The 23,595-nt window shown below is 41.5% G+C and overlaps 1 long non-coding RNA gene across 1 annotated transcript; it reads left to right on the top strand.

Annotated features, from left to right (window-relative positions):
* Positions 1-1,001: 1,001 nt before the first annotated feature.
* On the top strand, positions 1,002-12,286 carry LOC308567703. Its single transcript, XR_014000361.1, has 3 exons — positions 1,002-1,092; positions 5,472-5,530; positions 12,064-12,286. It is a non-coding gene; the product is annotated as an uncharacterized lncRNA (long non-coding RNA).
* The last annotated feature ends 11,309 nt before the right edge of the window (positions 12,287-23,595 follow it).

Below are 23,595 nucleotides of genomic sequence, written 5' to 3'. Positions count from 1 at the left end.
TGTGCTTACATTAGAATTATAAAGCTCAGCTGTTGATCTTTTTATTTTTGGAATGTCTATCCCTCTAATTACTTTACAGTCCAAATGATTAAAAAAAGGAGCAGGGAGCAACAGATGAGCCCAAATTGCTGTGTTTAAAGGAAGCGGGGCTGTCTGCGTGGGGCTCTCCCTGTAATGAGAGCCAGGGCTGGGAGCTGTTTAGACAAACTCCCGAGGCAGCCTCGGCGCCCCAGCCCCGCAGGCCCCGGGCCGGGCGAGTGCGGCCGGGCAGCGTCTGTCGGGGGCGGCGGCGGGAGGAAGCGCGAGGCTGTGTTTTGAATTAATGGGTTCGGCTTCACTTCGAGTACAAGGCTATTTTAGAAAAACCTTCCCCAGCCGGCCGTCCCTCCTGCGGCCAACGCAGCCTCGGAGCAGACAGGCTCCAAATAGAAACGTCTCGGAGTCTCGGGCGCGAGCGGGGGCGGCGCTGCCCGGCCTCGGCTCCCAAGGGGCGCGCGCCCGCCGTCCCCGCGCCCGCGGCCCTGGCTGCCCGAGCTCCGCCGCCCGGGGCGGTCCAGGCGCCCCGTCCGCAGTGAAATCCCTCTGAAATGTGATACGCGGAACGCCCGAGGCTGCGGGGGCCAGCGTCGCGGCCCCGAGCCCCCTCCGCGGCGCGTTTCCCCGAGGGCCGCCTGGGCGCCACAGGCCAGCGCCAGGTGCGGGCGGACTTGGCGCAGTGGCTTCAGACCCCGCGGGCGAAGGCGCCCGGGCTGCAGAGGACGCCCTGGGCCACGGCCACGCGGGCCCGGCTCGTTCCGCAGGGGCGCCCCTCGTGGGAGCAGTGGCTACAGGCCTGAAGAATTCGTGTCATTCAAGATAGGTCAGTCCTCACAGATTTCCGCACGTCTCTTAGCGACTCCAAGAGAAGTTAGACCAAAGGCATTTCGCTTTTGCATTAATTTCTTAATTTAAAAATCTTTCTTTTCCTTTCGCTCAGGCTAAATGACTTTTGAACATCTGGACAAAATACTGTCGTCCCCCTCCCCCCCCCCGTGTTGAAATTGCTTTTCTCAAGTAACTTGAAGGAGACCCCCACTTCTTGATGACAAAAAGGTTAGATAGGTCTCTTATTTTCAAAATCTCTAAAGTTTCTAACTTGTTCTGAAGAAGGAAGGACAGGTGAAGTTAATACAATCTGGCCACCACATTAATTAATTTTCCCAAGTTGATAAACTTGGCCACATTTCTACAAGTATAGATTTCCTTCGATGCTTGAAGAATGAATTTTTTCCCATGCAAAGCATCTCCATGTGCTATTTATTTATTTATTATTAAGGGGAATTTTTTGACCTAGCAAGCTAAAATCCACATGAGTGATATGCTTTCTACACAAGGTATAATGGACTATGAAACAATCCATATTCTCAAGTTTGATGAGGCAGGGCATAAATCCTTCCATTTTCCCTATATGAAGTAATGCTTTTGGTAGATATGGTATCAAGCTTTGCAAAGGGCATATTAAATGTTTTAGCATCTACCTTCCTCTTTAACTTTGAAAAGTTAGTGTTTAATTCCAATTTATGGATGGGCAAGGTTGTCTGGGTGCTGGGCTTACATTTGCTTAGCTAATGGAAATGAGGTTTGAAACTATCGATCATGTCTAGTTTGGTGTTCATTTCTGGCCTGTGTTGCTAACCCTGACACAAGCCAGGCTCTTAGGTCAGCAGCTCTTCGTATAGGAAGTGTTCTCATCAGATTGATAATCTGGCAACCACAGATACAATGGCAGGATGCAGATTCTAGCCAAGAAAGAATTTTGCAGCACTCTGTGTTAGGTCATTAACTATTCTGCATAAGAGGTGGTTAAGCTTATAAGATGGTAGCATTGTCTTCGGTGACTAGGCAGACATTTAATTAATGAATTTTGGTAGATTACCATACAGTAGAAAATTTGAATTTGATTTACGTACTTAAAACTGAGGATAAATGTTTTCTCTCCTTCCCCCAAACCAAATTAACAATAACAAAAATAGTGCTTTTAAATGATAGTAAGAAGAAAATAGATTAATACATTAAGTTGGGAGTTTGGGACTTTGGACATTTGGGAATCCAATGAAATGGGTCAAAAGATGCTTCTACCCTGTGATTTACTTCTGGCTTAGCCCTGTGTAGAGAAGCACGTTCCATCTGTGTTATGGTAGATTTTTGAATTTTAAAAAATCTTGACTGCCAAACTATTTCTCATTTTCTGGCAATAGCTTTTACCCTCATTTGCATATTTTGGAGGGATAAAGCTGACCCCTTCTCAGTCCCCTCTTACTCACCCCTCCACACAGAAAGATCCAGGTAAACATGGTCACCAGAGGCTTTCCCTCAGGAATTTGGAGTCTTTTTTCATAGGGGAACAGAATATATGTGGTAAAATGGTCTCAGGTAAATCTAACATAAAAAGCAATTCAGAAGAAACATCTGTAAACTGTAACTGTTTGCAGGATTTTGGCAATCCAGTAAAGAAAATGCCAGCGAGGAGGATTCAGAGCGGTGGTCAAATTCTGCAGTCAGAAACAGGCACCGGTGGATAATTGTTACGGGGGCTAATTCTGTAAGAAATGATTTTTCTTGTGCTACATATTGTAGTTGGAAGACAATTTCAGTTCTGCTCCCCCCAGGGTGGCACATTAATATGAAAATATTTAGAGACCTTCACTACAGAGCATGATTTCAGAAATAATGAAACAATAAACAAGAATCTGGTATTAATAATCTTTGGGTTTTAAATTTGATACCGTTAAAAGATGTAAGGGTTGGTAATTTCACGTATCCTACAAAGTAAAGCATGCCTTAGGATATAAGGATAAATGATTCATGTGGGGCCCGAACATAAGACCCACAGATTGAGGCCTGGTGCTCCCGGGCTCCATTATGATAACACTTCCTCGTTACTTCACACCTCACAAAGCCAGATTTTGGGATGAATCAGGTTGAAAAGATGTGGGCCTGAAGTTTACATTTATATATTTGACAGACTTTCCTAAAAAAACAAAAAACCCCCACAAAAACCCTAAGAGTTGCCCATAGTTGAGGTAAAGACGATCAAAGAGAACACAGAAGTCTTGAGAAGCACGGAACACAGATAAACCATTGAGAGGCTAAATACAGCTTATGTCACCTCAGCATCAGAACAGGTTTCCTACAGGCTCCAACAGAGCAACATTTGATTAACTTGAGTGTGCTCCAGAAAGAATATGAGAGCTGTCTTTCTTGTAAAATATCTTCTCTCCAGAGTGTCTGAATTAACAAAGATTTTTCTTTACCTGTTCATCTTTTAGAAAGATCTCAGTTGGAATGAAATTATAAGAAATATTTTAATAAAGGCAATCAAGGGAAGTGCTCCATTGTGTTGGTTCAGGAGAGGAGAAGGTTTTCTTTCCGCAGACAGAATAGCCACTTCTGCCAGACACTCCAGGCGTCAGCTCTCCAACTTGTCATTAGTAGGATTTGCAAGCCCTTCTCTCCACGAGCACTTGCCTTTGCAAGTGCCTCTCTGCTTGAGGAGGATGGGGATGATATATGTGTCTGGGACATTCTGGATCTTGTACTTTGATAAATCTACCCATGCGTCAGCCAGAATGTTCTCTGATCCACCCCGAGGGAGGAGGGACATCCCAGGACACACTGCCTGGTGGCCAGGCAGGCTGGGCTTTCCCCTGGCCTCCTCCGCAGAAGTAATTTGTCATGGTGTCTGTTCTTGTGCTCAAGACCTGTAAGTGCTTAGTGAAAAGCTGCTGCCAGCATGCACGCAGGTCTGTGTGTTTTTAGTTTGAGCCTGGGACACACCAAAGCCACTGAGTGTCCTGTGGAATAAAAGAGTGTTCAGCATAGCACAGAGAAGCCAGGAACTCAGTTTTTTAGCAGCACTTCTGAAATTCAGAACAAATTTCTCTTCCTCCCATTGCATAAAAGGGACTCCAAAATGCTTCTCACTTGGTAGAGGTCAATTTTGCTCCTTTGCTTTTCAATGGCAGTATTTCCTGGGGAAGAATCTTGTCATATCATATATTATGTGACTTTTCCAGTGAGTTAATTGCACAAAGTCCTGTTCTGCTAGAGAAATAAATACTTCTGCAAAACATTTATCTTCCCTAATAGTCTAATCCTATGCCAACATAGCAGTAACACCTGCCAAACAGAAAAGCCTTGATAATCCAGGATTATATATCATTAATATTATTTTTTGTAGGCCATCAGGATTGTCCAAACAACCAGTGATAACAAAGGTTTATGCAGGTGCATAGATTGCAGAAGATAACACTAGATAACATTCAGTGCTTATATCAAGTGAAGGGGATGCTACACAATTTAAACAAAAACAAAGCTTAGAGTGGAAAATAATAGCACCTTGTATTTTGTAGCACACATTGTAGTGTATGAGTTATATTCATATATGATTGCCCTTCCCATTTGTGAAGATTCCTAGGTGGGCATTATTAGCCCCACCTAATGGATGAGAAAACTGGGATTCAGAAATACTAGTGACTCGGCTAGTAGGTAGGAGAACTTGGCTGATAATCTAGGTATTTTAATTCTGACTTCAATATTATTCTCATTACATATCTACTAATAGGGAATATGTTAGAATGAGTCAGTATTGCTTTATGAATTTCTGGGTAAGATTTTTCAAAATAAAATCTGTATCATGGAATGAAACATTGAGTCAGCTCACAGGGGTGCTTCTCCAGGGCCTTTTCCTTTAAAGATCTCTGGAAATTTATCTCAAGAAGGAACATCTCAGATGTGTGTATTAAAAAAAAAAAAAGAAGAAGAAAGAAAGAAAGTCAAGGTCAGGTAAGTAAATACAAAGCAGAGCCTGATGAGGAGAGGTGGTCTTTGTGAATGAACCCCGCCCACCCACCTAGGCCTCCCGGTTGGAGAGTCCTGTGGGGTGGCCCTATTCAGCAAGGAGGGTCTGAAGAGTGCAAGGGTGTGGGACCTCCAAGAATGTGGATTTTGAGTCAAAATAGAATCTTTTTCTTACATTCTGACTCACAGGGGATTAGAAAGTAGTGAGTGGATTAGAAGAAAATGCTTCAGTTAAAGATTTAATCCTATTAAGCAACAGTAAGTCATTTTTCTTAAAGGCTCTCTTGCCAAAAAGTAGAAAGAAAAAAAAGGTGCATCCACAGTTTGTGAGATAATTATTTCTGAAGAGCTGCTTGCCTAAGGCCTCTTGAATGCTACATTTTCTTGAAGTTTGCATGACTTTCTCTTCTAAAGAAAACAATGGATTTGAAGTTGGGGTGTGAGCGGGGGACATTAACATAGGGCTTTCCAGCGTGGGTGTCCCAGCTTCTTGTCTGTGTCCACGGAGGGAGCTGAGGGGAGGAGCAGCAAGTGAGGAACTCTGGCTTCCATTCCTGTTGTCAAGGTTCAGTTATGCATGGGAGCAAAGCAGAAAATGGAACCAAATGATGAAACTGATTTTTACTTTGTAGACTTGAAAGCCGATTTGAACTCTTCCAGTGCCCTTGCTTCACAAGACTCTCCTTAAAGGGTGAGGACTTTGCTTAACATGTTTTGTTCTGTCATTTCTGTTGTATTTAAAATGTCCCTTAGTGAATACAGGTTGGTGCAACCACTACAGAAAACAGTGTGGAGGTTTCTCAAAAAATTAAAAATTGGAACTGCCTTATGACCCAATGATTCTACTTCTGGGTTTATATCCAAAAAAACCTAAAACACTAATTCAAAAAAGTGTATGCACCTCTATGTTTACTGCAGTTATTTATAATAACCAAGATATGGAAGCAACTCAAGTGCCCATCAGTACAAAAGTGGATAAAAAAAGCGGTGGTACTTATATACAATGGAAATTACGTGGCCATAAAAAAATGAAATCTTACTATTCATGACAGCACGGATTGACCTGGAGGTTATTATGCTAAGTGAAATAACTTAGACAGAGAAAAACAAATACCATATTATTTTACTTATATGTGGAATCTAAAGAGCAAAATATATGAACAAACAAAATAGAAACAGACTCATAGATACAAAGAACAGACTGATGGTTGCCAGAGGGTGAGGGAGTTGGAGGCTGGATGAAAAAGGGGAAGCAAATAAAAAAATACAAATTAGTAGTTACAAAATAGTTATGGGAATGTAAAGTACAACTTAGGGAATATAGTCAATAACATTGCAATAACTGTGTATGGTGCCAGGTGGGTACTTGAAATATTGGAGGGACCACTTTGTAAAGTATATGATTGTCTAATCACTATGCTGTACACCTAAAAGTAATACAAAATAATTTAATGTAAACTGTAATTGAAAAGTAAAATAAAATAAGTAAATAAAATGTGCCTTAGTGGAGGAGTGGTGGAACTGGGGTGGGGGGTCAGATAAATTAATTGACATGAAGAAGTCAGAAGAACACATATTCCTTGAGTGATTTTTGATACACACCCCCCCCCCCCAGGAATTATATCAATATTATTATTATGTGACTATAACCCTTATATTGATGGCAGGGCCTTCTATAGCAAGAGGTCTAAGGAAAAATTTTAGAGAAACTCCCATCCAACTTAAATCCGAGGAAATGCTGGAGACCGGTGGTTGATTCTCCTGTTAGCTACTGAGCCCAATGTCAAGCCCTAGAGTTGCAAAGTCTAGATATGACACCTCTTTCAAGCTCTTCAGAATCTAGTTGCAAAGACATACATTATTCTGCATCTATGACCATAATCATATTTAATATCAGGTTACTTAAAGACAGTTCAAAGTTAATAACCAAATGTACTATGTCAAAAGACATTGGTCCTTTTGTCATATTGTCTTATATCAGAAAAGAGATTGTGAGAGGTTTTCCCTTGGATCTACTACCATGGAAAAAATATATTATGATTACTACTTATTTGATGTGGTGGTTAATTTTACATGTCAATTTGACTGGGCTAAGGGATGCCCAAATAGTTGATAAAACATTATTTCTGGGAGTGTCTGTAAGGGTGTTTGCAGAAGAGATTAGCGTTTGAATTGGTAGACTGAATAAAGATTTCCTCTCCATTGTGGGTGGGCATCATCCAATCCATTGACGGCCTGAACAGAACAAAAAGGCAGAGGAAGGGTGAATTTGCCCTCTCTGCTTGAGCTGAGACATTCATCTTCTCCTGGACCCAGGCATCGGTGCTCTTCAGGTTTTGAGTGGAACTGCATCACCAGCTTTCCTGGGCTTCCAGGTTGCAGATGGCAGATTATGGGATTTCTCAGCCTCCATAATCTCATGAGCCAATTCCTCATAATAAATCTCTTTCTATATATCTCTATATACCCTGTTGGCTCTGTTTCTCTGGAGAACCCTAACATATTCAGTTAACAAGAAGTGTATGTGTATACTGAGGTGTTTTTATGTGGTGGAGAGCACATACTCCAGGGTAGTGCTAGATGTTTGGGGGCTAAAAAAAAGGAAGGAACTAATGAGTAAATTTTGACTAAGTTTTACCTGCTGGACAGTAACATGATATATACAAAGAATATCACAGGTTGGGTAAAAATAATATTTCTCTTTCATTGGAAATCTACATACAACTCCAAATCTTCGTCTGCCAAAATTAGCAGGAAATCCAGTATTTCCTTCATCATTTATTCGACAAATGCTTTTGCATGCCTGTTGAATCAGATGTGCTGGGACTCACACCTTGATATGCCCAAGGATCCCCAGGGATGCTCACTCACATTGAACTACCATCCTGGTCATGTTTGCCTCTTGCTAGGAGAGCATACACTTAGACAATTCCCTTGAGGTTGGTAAACTCCATAGCCATGTGTGTAAGTGACTTGATCCAGAGGCTGGCCACCAGCGGTTGGCCACTGATATGGAACCATTGCTGTTGCTGTTGCCTTGGGGACTGTGTGTCTGCATCTAGAAAGTCCCCAAGTCACCCACATGCTGGGATCTGAGAACTTTTCCAAAAAAGTGAGTAGGACATGGTTCCTTCTGAGTAATCTTTGGTTAAATGGGGGAGGAAATAGGAAGAAAGGCCAGAGACAGCTTATCTGTATGTCCAAAGTGTTCAGCACCACAGGTTTGTCCATCCATCCATCCATCCATCCATCCATCCATCCATCCATCCATCCATCCATCCATTTATTTGTTCATTCGTCTACCCACTTTCTTATATTTACTTAGCACCTCCAATGTGCCAGAAATTGTTTTAGGCTCTAGAGACATAATGAACAAGACAGACATAGTCTCTGTCCCTAGGAAATTACATTTTAATGGAAGGAGGTAGAAAACAAATAAGCAAATGCAGTAAATGGTATGTCAAGGACCTGTGTAGGAAAATAGGCAGGGAAGAGTAGACTGGCTGAGATTGGCTAAGAGTGTGTGTGAGTGGACTGGTGAAGCTGCTATTTGAAATACATGGTCAAGAAAGGCCTTACTGGTAAACTGACATTTGATCAAAGAGTTGGATGATGTGAGGGAGACGGGCGCTATTGGAGGAAACAATTCCAGACAGGAGGAATCACAAGGGCAAAGGCACTGCTTAGAGTGTGCAAGGGGGCCAATGTTTAGAGCTTAGGGAATACAGGGGAGAAGGAAGGGTAAGAGGTACAGTTAGGGTGTGTGTGTGTGGGTTGGTGAGGACAGACCTTGTAAGAACTTGGGTGTTTACTCTGAGCGAGATGGAAAGCCACTGGAGGGTTATGAAAATGACATGGCTTCTTATAAAAGGACCACTCTAGCTCCATGTTGAAAATAAACTGTAGGGGGACAAGGGTGGAAACAGATAGATTGATGAGGATTATGATAATCCAAGTGAGAGGTAAGGAGGTTGGACCAGTGTGACTGTGGTGGAGGTAGTGAGAAATGGTTGGATTCTGATATGTTCTTAAGGTAGATAAGAAAAGATTTACTGAAAGATTGGATGTGAGTATGAGAGAAACAAATGGAGGGAAGCTGGGCTCGCCATGCCATTAGATGAGGCCCCAAGAGAGCCATTCCTTCTGAAAAAATGGGTTTCTCCTGGCATGGTGCCCTGGAATAGGACAAACTGCCTTTCCTTCCACTGACCTCCTTTAAGGGAGCTATGACAGGCTGGAGTTTTACCTCTGCAACAATTTATCCTATCATCTATCTAATCGACCATCTACTTATAATTTAATTTTTGAATATGCAATACATATATAGTAACAGGTATAGAAAAGGGGATATTTTTTCTATGACCAGCTCTTTGATGTATTTACTAGTTATATAATTTTTTCCTTTTAAATTGATTTCTGCTTTTATTTTTACTAATTCCTTTTGTTAGATGCTTTACTTATATCAATTTTTCTTGCTTTGGATGTACTTTGTGGATCTCCTATGGCTTCATTAAAACTCTTTAGATTCACTCACAAGGCCTCTTCGCTAGGCATAACCCTGTCACCAGGGTGGCTGAGTAAGGACAGTGCTGAGAACTCAGAGACCCAGAGTGAAAGCTTGTTTTCCAGCCCTTAATGAGAGAGGCTTGCTTACCTCTGCATTTGGTCTTCCACTGCCCTCAGGAAGAATTCCCAGGCACCTTATTCTCCACTTTCGTGTAATCTGGCCTTGGTTCTGATTTCAAGCCCATCAGACATAGTTTAATAATTTTGAATCGCAAAGGGAAGAGGTCCCTTTCCCTTAGAGGGGTCTTTGTATTTCTCGAGGCAAATAGGTAGATGGGCAGAAGAATCCTGTCTGACTCCACCCAAGAGCATTCAGTCCAGATCCCAATGGATTACAGTCGTAGCTGTTTAAGAATCCACCCCTTTCTAGAGTCAGTGCCCATGTGTCTTCTTGCACCTCCGTTATTTCATTTAAGTTTCATGACAGTTTTGCAAGGTAGTAATTTTTTCCCCCACTTTTTAAAAATGTGACTTTATTATTATTTTTTAATCCTCACCTGAGGACACACACACACACACACACACACACACACACACATATTAGAGAGAGAGAGAAAGAGAGAGAGAGAGAGAGAGATCAATTGGTTGCCTTCTGTACGTGCCCCTATTGGGGATCTAACCCACCACCTAGGTATATGCTCTGACTGGGAATTTAACCAGTACCTTTTTGGTGTACAGGACATCGCTCCAACCAACTGAGCCACCTGACCAGGGCTATTCCCACTTTTACATACAGACCCAGTTGCTTAGGAATATTAAATGCCTTACATGAATTCACACACTAAGTGGCAGAGATGGGATTCAAAATAAGGTCTGCCTTTGAATCTGGACCTCCCACTCTCCTATGTTGCCTCCTCCAAAGTTTCAATATTCATGCATAAATTATACAGGGTGGAGCAAAAGTAGGTACAGTTATGAGTATGGAAAATAATACAATAATTAATAAAAAATAATATAAGAATAAACTCTGTGTTTCGCATACTCACAACTGTAAACCTGCTTTTGCTACACCCTGTATAGTAGTGTAAGGAAGTAATGCATCCACTATAAATTGTTTTTCAGGATAATTAAAGCTTAGTCATTTAAGCACCAACAGTTTGAAAATCATTGTAGATATAAATATTTGTAGAATGTGTTATATATTTTTCTACCTTCTTCAACAGAGTATATTGAACAGATTTTAAATTAGCTTGATGATTCACATCGTCTTTATGAACATCACTTATTATGTAATGCCATAATATAGGGAGTTTAAGTATCTTGCCTCAGGCTAGACAGCTGTTAAGTGGGGAAACCATTCAAATGCAGGCAGTCTGGCTCCAGAGCCCATGTTCTTAGCAACCATTTTATGATGCCTCACCAAGGGCTCAGAAGAGTCAGAGATCACTGTGGGCTGGACATGACTTGTCCCAGCGGCGTTGATTGTTCTGGTAAAGAGCAAGGAGACAGGACCTGAAGTCATCAAGCAATCATAACAGTGAGGAAGATGAGGACCCACTTTTGCTGACATTTCAACCAAAGAAATGCCAGGTTATCACTGAAGTCCAGAAAGAATTAGGTCAGAGTTAGAGGTGTGTTTCATTAAAAAACAAAATGTGGTTATCAAGGAATCTATGAATAAGAGCCTGATATAAAAGTCATATGTCAGAGTTTCTTATGAGGACTGATAAATATCACCCCTCTATCCTGTTCAAGTTCTGAAAAAACTGGGAGACCTGGAGTAGCAGATGGGGCCACGATACTGCTGTGTTATTGTTAAAGACTAAGTTAGAAGCCATAGCTCGTTGTGAGAACCAAAGGAACTTACAAAGTAATTCCACAATTGAACATATTTACCCCACATTCCTGTGGGCATGGACCAGGTGAGACAGAGTACGGAGGAACAAAGAACTCCTGGCGCCTGCTGTCATGTTCACTCCCAAGAGGTAAAAGGGTAGAGTCAAGTCCAGTATATTCTTCTTGGAAGTTTCTTCACCTTCTCTTAGATGGAGTAAGAGGTAGAGAAAGGTCAGAAATTACATCAATGGAAATCTTTTCACATGAAAGAAAACATCCTACGTCCCTCTAACATTATAGTGAAGAGATTTTAGTGCTGCATCCTGCCACTTCTCAGCCATACCATGTTCAACTAGAGTTGGTAATACTTGTCCATCCTATCCTGACGGTGGTGATCAGGAAATACTACTGGAAGAGACAGGAATAAAGCTGGGATTTCAAAGATGAGTTGTATTTAAATAAGTAGAGAGCACAAGAATATTTACTCTAGGCAGGAGGAAATGATTTGAGCCAAGAAATATTCATTTCATATTTAGAAGACTAATATGTTGACTAGTTTGAAGAGGTTTTGCAAAGGTAAATTTGTGCAAACCATGCCTGTTGAAGTAGATTTTCAGAGGTTCCATGACTGAGCTTTATGTCTGAAGAAAACCCCACAGATGTATAAATGTCCTAACCTCTATGATAGTCGTTTGCTTGTTTGCTGTCACATCTGTTTCCCAACCTTCCCTTGCTCTGCTTTGTGTTGTAGGAAACTGAACTTTCTAGGATCACGTAGCTGACTTATGGCTGGGTTTGGCCAACAGAAGACTCTGGCATGAGATTGGAGGATAAGAAGTTGGGAAAAGCTAGGATATTTTTTATTTTTTCTCTCTGTTCCAGGTGACATCTCCAGCAGTATCTAGCTGCTGCTTCTAGGCTCCTGATCCTGACAGATGTTCCTGTGTGATTCCAGCTTCTCCTGGGTGGCCCCAAATTCTAGGCTATTCACATTGCCTCCTTCATGAAAATCTCTTGATTGCCTCACTCTCTTCTAGATCCCCAGATCCTCCATCACTTGTGTAACCACTTCTCTGTATATTAAATTCCTTCTGTTTGAAATATCTAGAATAGTTTTTCATTTTCTTGGATGGACCCCGACTAACCCACTACTCATGATCCCACTCAAATGGAATATGATATATGACAATATGACAGAGATTTGAAGTTCTCCCAGGCTGAGGAGACATGTCAAGATTTGCTCCTTAGAATGATAACTTTGGTAACAAGTGGAGAAGGATGGTAGATGCTGAGACTAGAAGAGGAAGGTCTTGTTTGGAGACAATTACAATAGTCCAGGAGAGAGAGGATGTGGCTTGAAGTCAGTTGGAGGGGGTGGGTAATGGACATGAGAGATGCTAAAGACTTTATAGAGGCAGCCCCAGGTCCCTGATGTGGGAATATTAGAAAGATGGAGGAGACTGGAATGAGCCCCATGTTTCTCCTGGGTGCCTGGGAGAGAAATGGCTTGTCATCAGTATATATAATGTGTGAAGCCACGGTATAGGTGAAGCTCCCTGGATAGGAAAGGGCTAGAAGCTGAACACAAAGTGCATCAACATGGAAGGGAAGGCAGAGGACTGAGTCAGAGCAGCCAAAGAACTCTGAGGAGAACCAGGAGAGAGTGACAGAAGCTATGGGAGAGCAAGTGTCAAGAAGGAACCAGTCACTACTGTCAAATGCTGCATAGTGACTTGGGAGGACCAGTCAACAGAGTTGGCAGTTAGGAGAGTGAGTACAGATTTAGGTAAATGACAGGTGTGAGGACTAAAATTTGAATAAGATTATGCCTAGTGGCTGAGCACACACATATATACACACACACATGTATTTGCATACACACACACATACCTACACCCATGAGAAATCGCTTTTCACTTTTCTTTTTAGGCAAGAAAATCAATATTCTATATCATCTGACTGGTCTCAAGAATGAGCCGATCTGTCTTTTCATTTTCTGCTCTCTGCTCCTCTCTTGCCCAGCACACACATAATGCAGGGGTGTCAGCAAGAGACCAGGAGAGCCTCAAGGGGTCAGACCCTGGTCCCAGACTTCGGAAAATCCCTAAGTCCCAGCTGATGGGGCCAATGCTGTATGGCTGCAAAGGGTGCTCTCCTTTCTACTGCAGGATGCTTTGGCTAATTCTGTGAGCTATGTCCCTCTAAGAGTTCTGAGAGTTGTTTTGACTTCATTTTCAGTCCACTGCAGCATCACCACTGGACATGGGGCTATCCGGGTGACTGCTTCCTGGTGCCACCTGAGAAGATGCTGCTGCCATCCAGAAAGACACATTGAGAGGTTCACTGGGGTTTCAGTATCATTTTACAACCAAGACTATAGGCTCACAGCCTCTGGGTGAGGTGTGGTGTGGTGGGTATGAAGCAGCTTGTGAGAGGCTGGTTAAGGGCCAAACAATGACTAAAGTCTCTGGCTTTGAGTCATCACAAATATCTGAAAGGATATTGTTTTGAGCCCTCTTCCCTCCCAAACTGCCCCTTGGTCCACTGAACAGAGGTGTGAAGATGCGGTCAAGCCCATTTGCTTGGGGGAATGGGAGTTCACTCTGGGGTCACGAATTGGATCTCAGGTGGAGGTGGTTGTATCTCCAGAAAGCCCCAGAGGGCCTGTGGGAGATGCCCCTGCAGCAGTGGCCAGGCTCCTCACCAGGCTGCACCTGGGCTCCCCTGGGGAACTCTAACCATACCGAGGCCTGTCCCTCCCTCGTGCTCTGCCCCATCCTCTTTGGCTCCTGAATTGTGATTCTGTTGATCTGGGACAGGCAAGCATCAGAGTTTTCAAAAAGTTGCCCTACTGACTCTAACGTATGGCCAGGGTAGAGAATGGCTAAGTTCAAGATGATTCCTTTGGGATCTTTGAGGTATGAACCTTCTGGGGAGGTTGAATGCTTGGCTGTGACATGTTCGGATTTAATTAGCTCCTCTTTGCCTGAGAGCGGATTGCAATCAGCTGCTCTGATAGATGAATTAGAGGAGGGTGGAAGGGAATTGTGATGGGGCAGAGGAGCAGTTTTATTGTCATAATGGAGGTGGAGTGGGCTGCTGTAGCAGCAGTTAGCTAGCTGCCCAAGGATTTGGGAGAGGTGCAATGGGCGGTGAGGGCAGCGGGCAGTGAGGTGCCTTAGAGACAACCTCTGAGACCTTGTAATGTTCCCTGTCGTGCTGTAAAGGTGACTTCTGAAGGGTATAGCAGTTATCAGACTGCCTCCACCTCAGAGATTGTCAGGGTCCAAGAAGAGAAAGCTGAGACTTAATGAACCCATCAGTGGACTCTTCCCTTTCTCCTACGCCTTAGATATAGCCACCACTTCACTGGGGTGGGGGTGGGGATCAGCTGCTGGGGCTGCTATAAAGAGATGTCAGTGGGCAGCCAGGACAGTGAAGGAAAGAAGAGAGCAGAGAGACAGTGGCAGGCAGAAGAGGTACAAAAGGAATAGTTTATGAACTTGAACCTGGCCTGTAAGAGCTGGTCAGGACCTGACAGATCATCCAGCTCAGTTCTCCCATCTGTCAAACACTGGCATCATTTGTAATTCCCTGGAAAATCACCAGCAGGTAAATGGAGGAGGGAAGAAAAGAACAAAATAAATTGAACTGAACCAGAGACTCCCAGGCTTCGAGGATGGGCAGACTCCAACAGGAGCAAGTTCAGTATAAAATTGGGTTATGACGTTAGTTCTTTCTTTAACATTTAAAAATGTTTTTACCTGATTAATGTCTAAAAGAAACCAAGGCAACTTCTGGAGGAGCTATTTTCTCACCTTCAGTGGCTAGCTAATTCCTCATTCATGCTTTGGAGGCATAGAGACTCATTCATTCACTGAATATTTATTCAACACCTACTATGTATCAGGCACTGTTCTGGATGCTGGAACAGAGTGGTGAACAAAGCAGCAAGGATACTGGCCAATAGGGTGCATACAGTTTATAGGGTGAGATAGTCAACAAATGTTTATGCAATAGTGCTGACTTGCATGGAGCAAGAGAAGCTGTGAGGCAGCTGGGAAAGGCTAGTATGTAGTACTGAGGTTACAGTTTTATTTTATTTGTTTATTTTATTTTTTGAATTTATCTTTATTGTTGAAAGTATTACAAATGTCACCCAATTCCCCCATTGATCCTCTCCCCCCTAGACTCCTCCCTCAGGCCTTCACCACACTGTCTGTGTCCCAGGGTTATGCATATATGCCTATAAATTCTTAACTTAATACCTCCCCACCCACCCACTCACCCCTGGCTTCCCTCTGAGATTCGTCAGTTTGTTCCATGCTTCTATGTCTCTGAATCTGTTATGTTCTTCTGTTTATTTTGATCCTTAGATTCCACATATGATTAAGATCATGTGATACTTGTCTTTCTCTGACTGGCTTATTTTGCTTAGCATAATACTCTCCAGGTCCCACCATGTAGACTCAAAGAATGAGGGTTCCTTCATTTATACAGCTGCATAGTATTCCATGGTGTGAATTCCCGAGAAGATGCTTGATATGATTTCAGTCTTCTTGAACTTGTAGAGACTTGTTTTGTGTCCTAACATGTGGCCTATCTTTGAGAATGTCCCATGTGCACTTGAGGAGAATGTATATTTTGCAGCTTTGGAATGAAATGTTTTGTAAATGTCAATGAAATCCATCTGATCTAGTGTTAGAATCATTGTTTCCTTGTTGATTTTTTTTGTCTGGAAGATCTACCCAGTAAAGTCAGTGGGGTGTTAAAGTCCCATAGACAGTATTGCTGTCTGTCTCTCCTTTAAAGTCCTCCAGAAGTTCTTTTTTTTCCAGCCTGTGTGAGTTTTTTGTTCTGAGGTGGTGGGTCTCTTGTAGACAGCATATACTTGGGTCTTGTTTTCTTATCCATTCAGCCACCCTATGTCCTTTAATTGGAGTATTTAGTCCATTTATATTTAAGGTTATTATTGATAGGTACTTATCTATTGCCATTTTATTTCTTTATGCCTATGTTTCTCTTTCTCTCTATTTCAATTTCTTATCACAGCAGTTCCTTTAACATTTCTTGCAATGCTGCTTTGGTGGTGATAAACTCTTTAGCCTTTTTTTTTTTTGTCTGGGAAGCTCTTCATTTCACCATCTATTTTGAATGATAGGCTTGCTGGATAGAGTAGTCTTGATTTCAGATCCTTGTTTTGCATCACCTTGAATACTTCATGCCATTCCCTTCTGGCTTGTAGGGTTTCTGATGAGAAATCAGCTTGATAGCCTTATGGGAGCTCCTTTGTAGGTAACAGCTTGTTTTTCTCTTGCTGCCTTTAAGATTCTCTCTTTGTCTAGAATTTTTGGCATTTTGATTATGATGTGTCTGGGCGTGGGCCTCTTTGGATTCTTCTTGCTTGGGACTCTCTGTGCCTCCTGAACTTGTGTGACTTTTTCCTTCACCAGGTTAGGAAAGTTTTCTGTAATTATTTCTTCAAACAGGTTCTCTATCTCTTGCTCACTTTCCTCTCCTTCTGGTACTCCTATGATGTGGATATTTTTACATTTCATGTTGTCTTACAGCTCCCTTAAACGGTCTTCCTGTTCTTTAACTTATTTTTTCTTTTTGGTTCTCTAATTGAGTGATTTTTTTCTACCCTGTCTCCTAATTCGCTGATTTGCTCCTCAGCTTTCTCTTTTCTGCTGTTCATTCCTTGCAATGTAGTCTTTATTTCTGCCATGTCATTTTTAATTTCCTTCATAGTTTCCATTTCTTTCCTCATGCTGTTGAGTATCCTTAAAATCAGTATTCTAAACTCTATATCTGATAGATTGCTTATTTCCATTTCATTTAGCTCTTCTTCTGGAGAATTCTTTTGTTCTTTCATTTGGAGCTTGTTTTTTATCTCTCCATTTTGGCTACCTATTTGGATTTGTTTCTATGTATTAGGTAGAGCTGCTAGGACTCCTAGTTTTTTGGACAGTCTCTGGTGCATGCCAATCTCAGACACTGTTCATGACAGACTTTGAGTATCCTGTTTGAAACTTTCTGCACTGCACAGCTTGTGGTTCTCTCTGCTGGGGCTGGGTATGTTTGGACAGGACCAAGATGCACACCAAGGTCTACTTTACCAAGCCCTGGGTCCAGAAGCAAATCAGGCAAAGACTCAAAGCACCCAGAGGCTATCCTCTTAATGAGCCTCAGGCTGTAGAAACTCCACAGGGTGGGGCGAGAGGTTTTCCAACAAGGTACGGCAATTGCTTCCGCCTCAGGCAAAAGCTGCTTGTAGGGTAAATGTCTACCTGAGAAAGATGTCCTCTGCTGTATAGGGGAATGACTCAGCACAGGAATTCAAATGGCTGCCCTCTGAGCTCTATTCCCCCAGCCAGCATCCCTGGATTCTTGTCTCACAGCTCTAGTCCACTCTGCCCTCCTGCTGGAGACCAAGGTGAGTGGCTGCACACAAAACTTTGTGCGTTGGCCCTTTAAGAGAGTGCCTACATTTCCAGTCATCTCTCCCTGGCAGACAGAAACCTCACTGCTTTTCACAGCCAGATGTTATATGGGCACCTTTCTCAGTTCTGGTGCTCTGGGCTGGGGTGCCCAGCTTGAGTTTAGGCCCCAGAGTCCTCAGTGGGAACCCTGCACAGCTGAGATATCCCTTGGGACCTTCAGCTGCTTCCTGTGGGAGCCTGGATAGCTCTCTCATGCCTCCACACTTCCTACCAGTCTTTATGTGTGGTCTCTACTTTACATTCTTGCTTATGAGGGTGCTCTCTAGCTAGTAATCAGTTGTAGTTGATTATTCAGGATGATTTTTCTATATTTTAGTTCTAATTCCAGTTTGGTCCTGGGAGAGTGTCAGTGTAGCTTCCACTCAATCTGCTGCCATCTTCAAGGTTACGGTTTTAAATAGAGTCATGAGGGAGGGGTTTACTAGCAGAGGGATTCTGAGCAGAGACCTGAGGGATGTGAGGGAACAAAGTACATCACAGCTGGAGGATGGGTAGCAGGCAGAGGGAAGAGCAAGTGCAAAGGCCCTGAGTGGGTGTGTCTTGAACATGCTGGACATAGCACAAAGGCCAGTGTGGCTGGAGAGAAGTGATAAAGAGGAAAGTGGTGGGAGGGAGGCCTGTGAGATAGCAGAGAGCCTGACCTAGTAGGACCTTGTGTAGTAAAGAAGTAACCTTATCCAAAGAGGGGTCTGGCCTTTACCCTTGATGCTTGGGAGGTGATCATAAGGCTTTAGATTGAATGTCCTTTTAACTGAGGTCTTGGGTCACACCAGATAGTCTAACAGTGTGATTTAGGATGGGGTTTTGGGTCACATGCCATCAGCTTGGTCTCTGGAAGGACTGGAGACTAATGGTCAGCCATGCCAACAGTTCATCATGTCTATGTGATTTGGCCTCAGTAACAACTTAGGACTCCAGGTCTCAGCTGAACTTCCTTGGGTTACTATACTCCACATGTATTGTCCCACATTGTTGCTGAGAGAAGTTAATGCTGCTCACAACTCCACTGGGAGAGGACATATGGGCACTCTTTGTGAGTGACTCTTCTGGACTCCGCCCCATGTAGAGTCCAGGAAAGTCACATCCTGGCTGATTATCAGTGTCTTTCTACTGTAATAAACCATAACCATGAGCATAACAGCTGTCATTGAGTTCTTGAGTCCTTCTAACAAGTTATTGAACCTGAGGGTGGTCTTGGATTTCAGAGCGAGGGTGGTCTTAGGTCTGCTCCCTAACATAACAGGCATGTAGGATGTTTCATGGACTTTGACTTTTGCTCCATATGAGTTGGGTCCTTGTCGTCTTTGAGCATAGGAGTGACATGATCCAACTTATGTTTTAACAAGATTGAACAAGGTACTGTGCTGAAAATAGGCTCTAGGAGGAAGTGACGGTAGAGGTGATGAGAATGTTTTTAGCAGTCTATTAAAATACAGTTCAGGGGATCTTAGTCTGGGTGCTGTTAAGTTGCACCTGCTGGTCAGGTCCTACACAGAACTAATTCCAACAGCAGTGGTTGCAAAAAGAAACTGGTGAGGCTGGGAGGATGTGGAGTGGTGCCCAAGAGGCACCTTGACCAATGCAAGGCATTTCGTATAAGCAATCACTCTTTTCTTGGAAATACTACTATGTTATTTATGAAAATCTAGTCTGTGGGTTCCCTCCAAGTCTGTTGGTAATATCTGTAGTCTACTATAGAGCAATACCTGTGACAGCACAGATGGCTTTTGTTTATCATGGGCCATTCATTGCAATAGACTTTGCCCAACAAGATGGGGGTCTTTGTGTTTTTCCTCTGTCAGAGGGCCAGGGTGTAGCTGAGGTTTGGCTTTAGCTAAGGAAACCAATTGTTCAATCACCGTGAAGGCTGACAGAGAATTACAGTGAACTAAAAGACTAAGTGATGCATGAACTGGCGTACTTTGGGAATGGCAGATTCCTATATCTCTCTTTTAGACTCCTGTGGGAAAACCTGGCTCTAAGTAACAAAGCCCTCTGTTGAATAACTTTAGAAAAATGGACCTAGAGAAACAAGAAGTAAATAAACCATTCTCAATACTTTTACCCATTTGATCTCCAACTGAATTACACAGTTCAAACAAAGTTAAAATTAAAATAAACATTTGAGGACAGAAAGAAGGATGCCAGACAAGGACAGAATAAGCTAGTGCCTTATAGCTCATATTTGGAAACCACCTGATCTTGCTACTTCCTCCTTCACTTCCACTTGTACCTCAGCACTCTTGAGACAATGGGCAGAAGCAGATGCCTATTCCTAAACAATGTGGAGGGTCTGCCCCAAAGCCTGCAGTGAAATTTTCTGTATCTCTGAAATGGCTCTGTCCTCACACTTTGCAGAGGGACAGTTACTGAGCTGTTTGGTTATTTTATGGTTTTTAGGCTATGTGTGTCTACACCCAGAAGGCCAACATCTTATAAGCGCACTTGGTTTTTATTCAAATAAATACATAGTTGATGCATACTTGGCTAGAAGTTATAATGATAAATTTAACCCTACTGTCTGGACTGTCATCTTTATTTGGGTTAAGTTTGCTAAATGTTTATTGGAATTTTGTACTGTAAGAAACTGCAGCTTGGTTCCAAAATCAGCCATGTTTGTTGAAAAGGTAAATCCTCTTGTCTATAGAGGCTCATGTGCTACAAACTAATTAAGGAGTTGTCTTTTATTGTAATTGTTTACCCCCAAGTCCAATAACAATATCCCATTTTTCCCCCATTTCTGCAGCAACTTTCCTGATTGGAAAACCTGGAATGCCCCAGAATACTTCATATCTTTGGAGATTCTTAGTTTGCCTTAAAAAAAAAGTCATGTTTGGGATAATAACATGAAGTTATGTGAGTGGTAGATATTCAAGAAATTACTCTTCAAAAAAAATCTATAGACATGTTTCAGGAAAGCCAAATGATTTGCATTGTCATAAAGAGGCTCCAGGGGAGATGTTGATGTTTTGTTTATTTCTTTAATAAGCTACAATTTTAAAAACATGATATTTATGCACATGGAAAAATTTTTCAGAGCTGTGAAATCTAATAAAAAAAATTACAGCAACCAAGGGATTGTTTAATGAAGAAAAAAACAGATGAATTTTGGTAAGAAAGCATTGTGTTGTTTTCACTCATTTGCCTAGTAGTCTCCATTTCCCAGGATAGTGACAGTCATGAGAATGGTAGCTATTGTTCCTGGTGTGACTTGCTGGTGCCAGGGGCCTAATGCAGGCCTTGTTTTAAAAATCCTGTGGTTGTATGTTTTGACCTGTCTGGTAGTTCTGTGATGGACTGACATCCCACCTTGGGTAGCAGCAAAATTTGTTGAAAAATTCAACTCTGGCTATATGCAACAATGTCAATGAACTTCACAAACAATGCTTAGCAAAAAAAAAAATGTTTAAAAGATATATACTACCTGTAGCCACCTGAGGTAAGGTATGGTGAGTGAGAAAAGCAACAGACAGACACAAAAGCCTGGAAAAAAGGAGATTGATGAGGAAGTTTCTTGGGGGAATAAAGGCTTCGAAGGGCTCTCACATATAACTGGGGAAGCTAGCATGGAATGTATATGCATATTGCTGGGTGCATGCTCAGAAACGATCTGAGAGGATCTTTTGCTTGCACCTATGGTAGATCTGTGAGCTCCACGCAAACAGGAGATAAAAGCTTATGCAGAGTTTTATAGGTGGCCTGGCTTAGCATTGAAGGAATGCCCCACTCACCTCAAAACCAGGCCAAAAATACCAGAGAAGTATGTTTTTTCCTTTTGGCTCCAAGTACTTAAGGAAATCTCTGTCATGTCGTTGGTAGCCCACTGAGATAATGGAACAGAGACTTTAATGACAACACAAGACAAAGAATACAATCTTAACAAAAATAGTCTGGAAAAGTCACTAAACAATGGATGAATACAGCTATTGGCAATCAATAGTAGCAAATCCAGGGGAGAGAGAGAATTTGATTTCCAGAGTTACTACATTCTACTATTCAAAATATCTAGTTTTCCAAAAAAGAAAAAAAAAAAGAAAAAGAAAAAGCATTCAAAGAAACAAGAAAGTATGGCGTAGTCACAGTTAAAAAAGTTGGCAAAAACTTTTGCTAAGAAAGCCTAAATATTGGACTTACTAGACAAAGACTCTAACTAAACTAATATGATGAAAGAGCTAAAGAAAACCAGGAGAACAATGTACAAGCATTGGCCCATGCACCAAACGATTGCTGGTTCAATTCCCAGTCAGAGGACATGCCTGGGTTGTGGGCTCGATCCCCAATAAGGAGTGTGCAGGAGACAGCCAATTGATGTCTCTCTCTCACATTGATATTTCTCTCTCTCTCCCTCCCCCTTTCCCTTTCTCTCATTCTAAAATCAATAAAAACATATTTTTTTTTAAAAAAGATGAAAATTATAAAACAGAACCACATAGAAATTCTGGAGCTGAAAAGTAAAGTAGCTGAAATTTAAAAAAATTACTAGAAGGATTCAATAAGAGATTTGACTAGGCAGAAAAATAATTATAAAATTTGAAGATAACACAATTGAAATTATTCAGTCAAAAGAGAAGGAAAAAGAATAAAGAAGAATAAAGAGTTTAAGTAACCTTTGGAACACCAACACTGACTAGATAGTGACTTGAAGTCATTTTAATAAACAAATATAGTAGGTAAATGTACAGGTAAACATAAAAGGCAGTACTATTGTAGTTTTTGCTTGTTTCTCCTGTATTTATTTCCTATATTATTTAAAAGGCAAATTAATAAAGTAACACTTATAAATTGATGTTAATGCACAATGTATAAATATGTAGTTTGTGACAATAACAAAAAAAGAAGAGCTGACTTGTATAAGAATTTTTGTTTCCCATTGAAAATAAGTTGGCATAGCCCGGCTGGGCGTGGCTCAGTGGTTGAGCGTTGACCTAGGATCCAGGCGATCGGGGTTTGATTCCCAGTCAGGGCACATGCCCGGGTTGTGGGCTCGATCCCCAGTCAGGGACATGCAGGAGGCAACCGATCACTGAACTCTCTCATCATTGATGTTTCTCTCTCCTCCTTTCCTCTCTCTGAAATCAATAAAGATATATTTTAAAAAAAAAGAAAAAAAGAAAATTAGTTGGCATAAATTCAAACTAGATTGTTATAAATTTAGGATGCCAAGTGTAGGCACAACTAAGAAAATAACTTTAAAAATATAGCATTGAAAAGGGTCATTGGGGAGAAAAAGGGACATCTGTAATATTTTAAACAAAAATAAAATTTAAAAAATTAAAAAAAGAAAAGGAAATATATAAGACACATAGAAAACAAAAGTATGTTAGAAATCCTTCCTTATCACCTTAAATATAAATAAACTCACCAATTAAAAGACAGACTGGCAAAATGAATAAGAAAATATAATCTACCTATATGGTCTCTACAAGAGACTCAGTTTATTTTTAAAATTTTTAATTTTTTAAATTTTAGTTTACATTTAAGATTATTTTGTATTAATTTCAAGTGTACAATATAGTGGTTAGACAATCATATACTTCACAAAGTGCTCCCCCTGATATTTCCAATATTCATCTGGCACTGTATATAGTTATTAAAATATTATTGACTATATTTCCAATGCTGTACTTTATATCCCCACAACAATTTTGTAATTACCAATCTGTGCTTCCCAATCTCTTCACCTTTTTTCACTCAGTTCCCCTGCCTCCCTCCTCCACTTTAGATCCAAAATCAAAGACAGATTGAAAGTAGAAGGCTGTGAAAAGATACTCTATGTAAATAGTAACCAAAAGAGAGCAGGGATAGCTATACTAATATCAAACTTAAAGTAAAAATCTGTTTTAAGAGATAAACAGGCCATTATATATTGCTAATAGTTTCAATTCATCAAGAAAGCATAGCAATTATAAAC

The sequence above is a fragment of the Miniopterus schreibersii genome (assembly GCF_964146895.1).
Source record: "Miniopterus schreibersii genome assembly, chromosome: 1".
In the NCBI taxonomy this organism is placed as follows: domain Eukaryota; kingdom Metazoa; phylum Chordata; class Mammalia; order Chiroptera; family Miniopteridae; genus Miniopterus; species Miniopterus schreibersii.
Note: the sequence above shows the minus strand (reverse complement) of the source record. Positions and strands in the feature narration are given on the sequence as shown.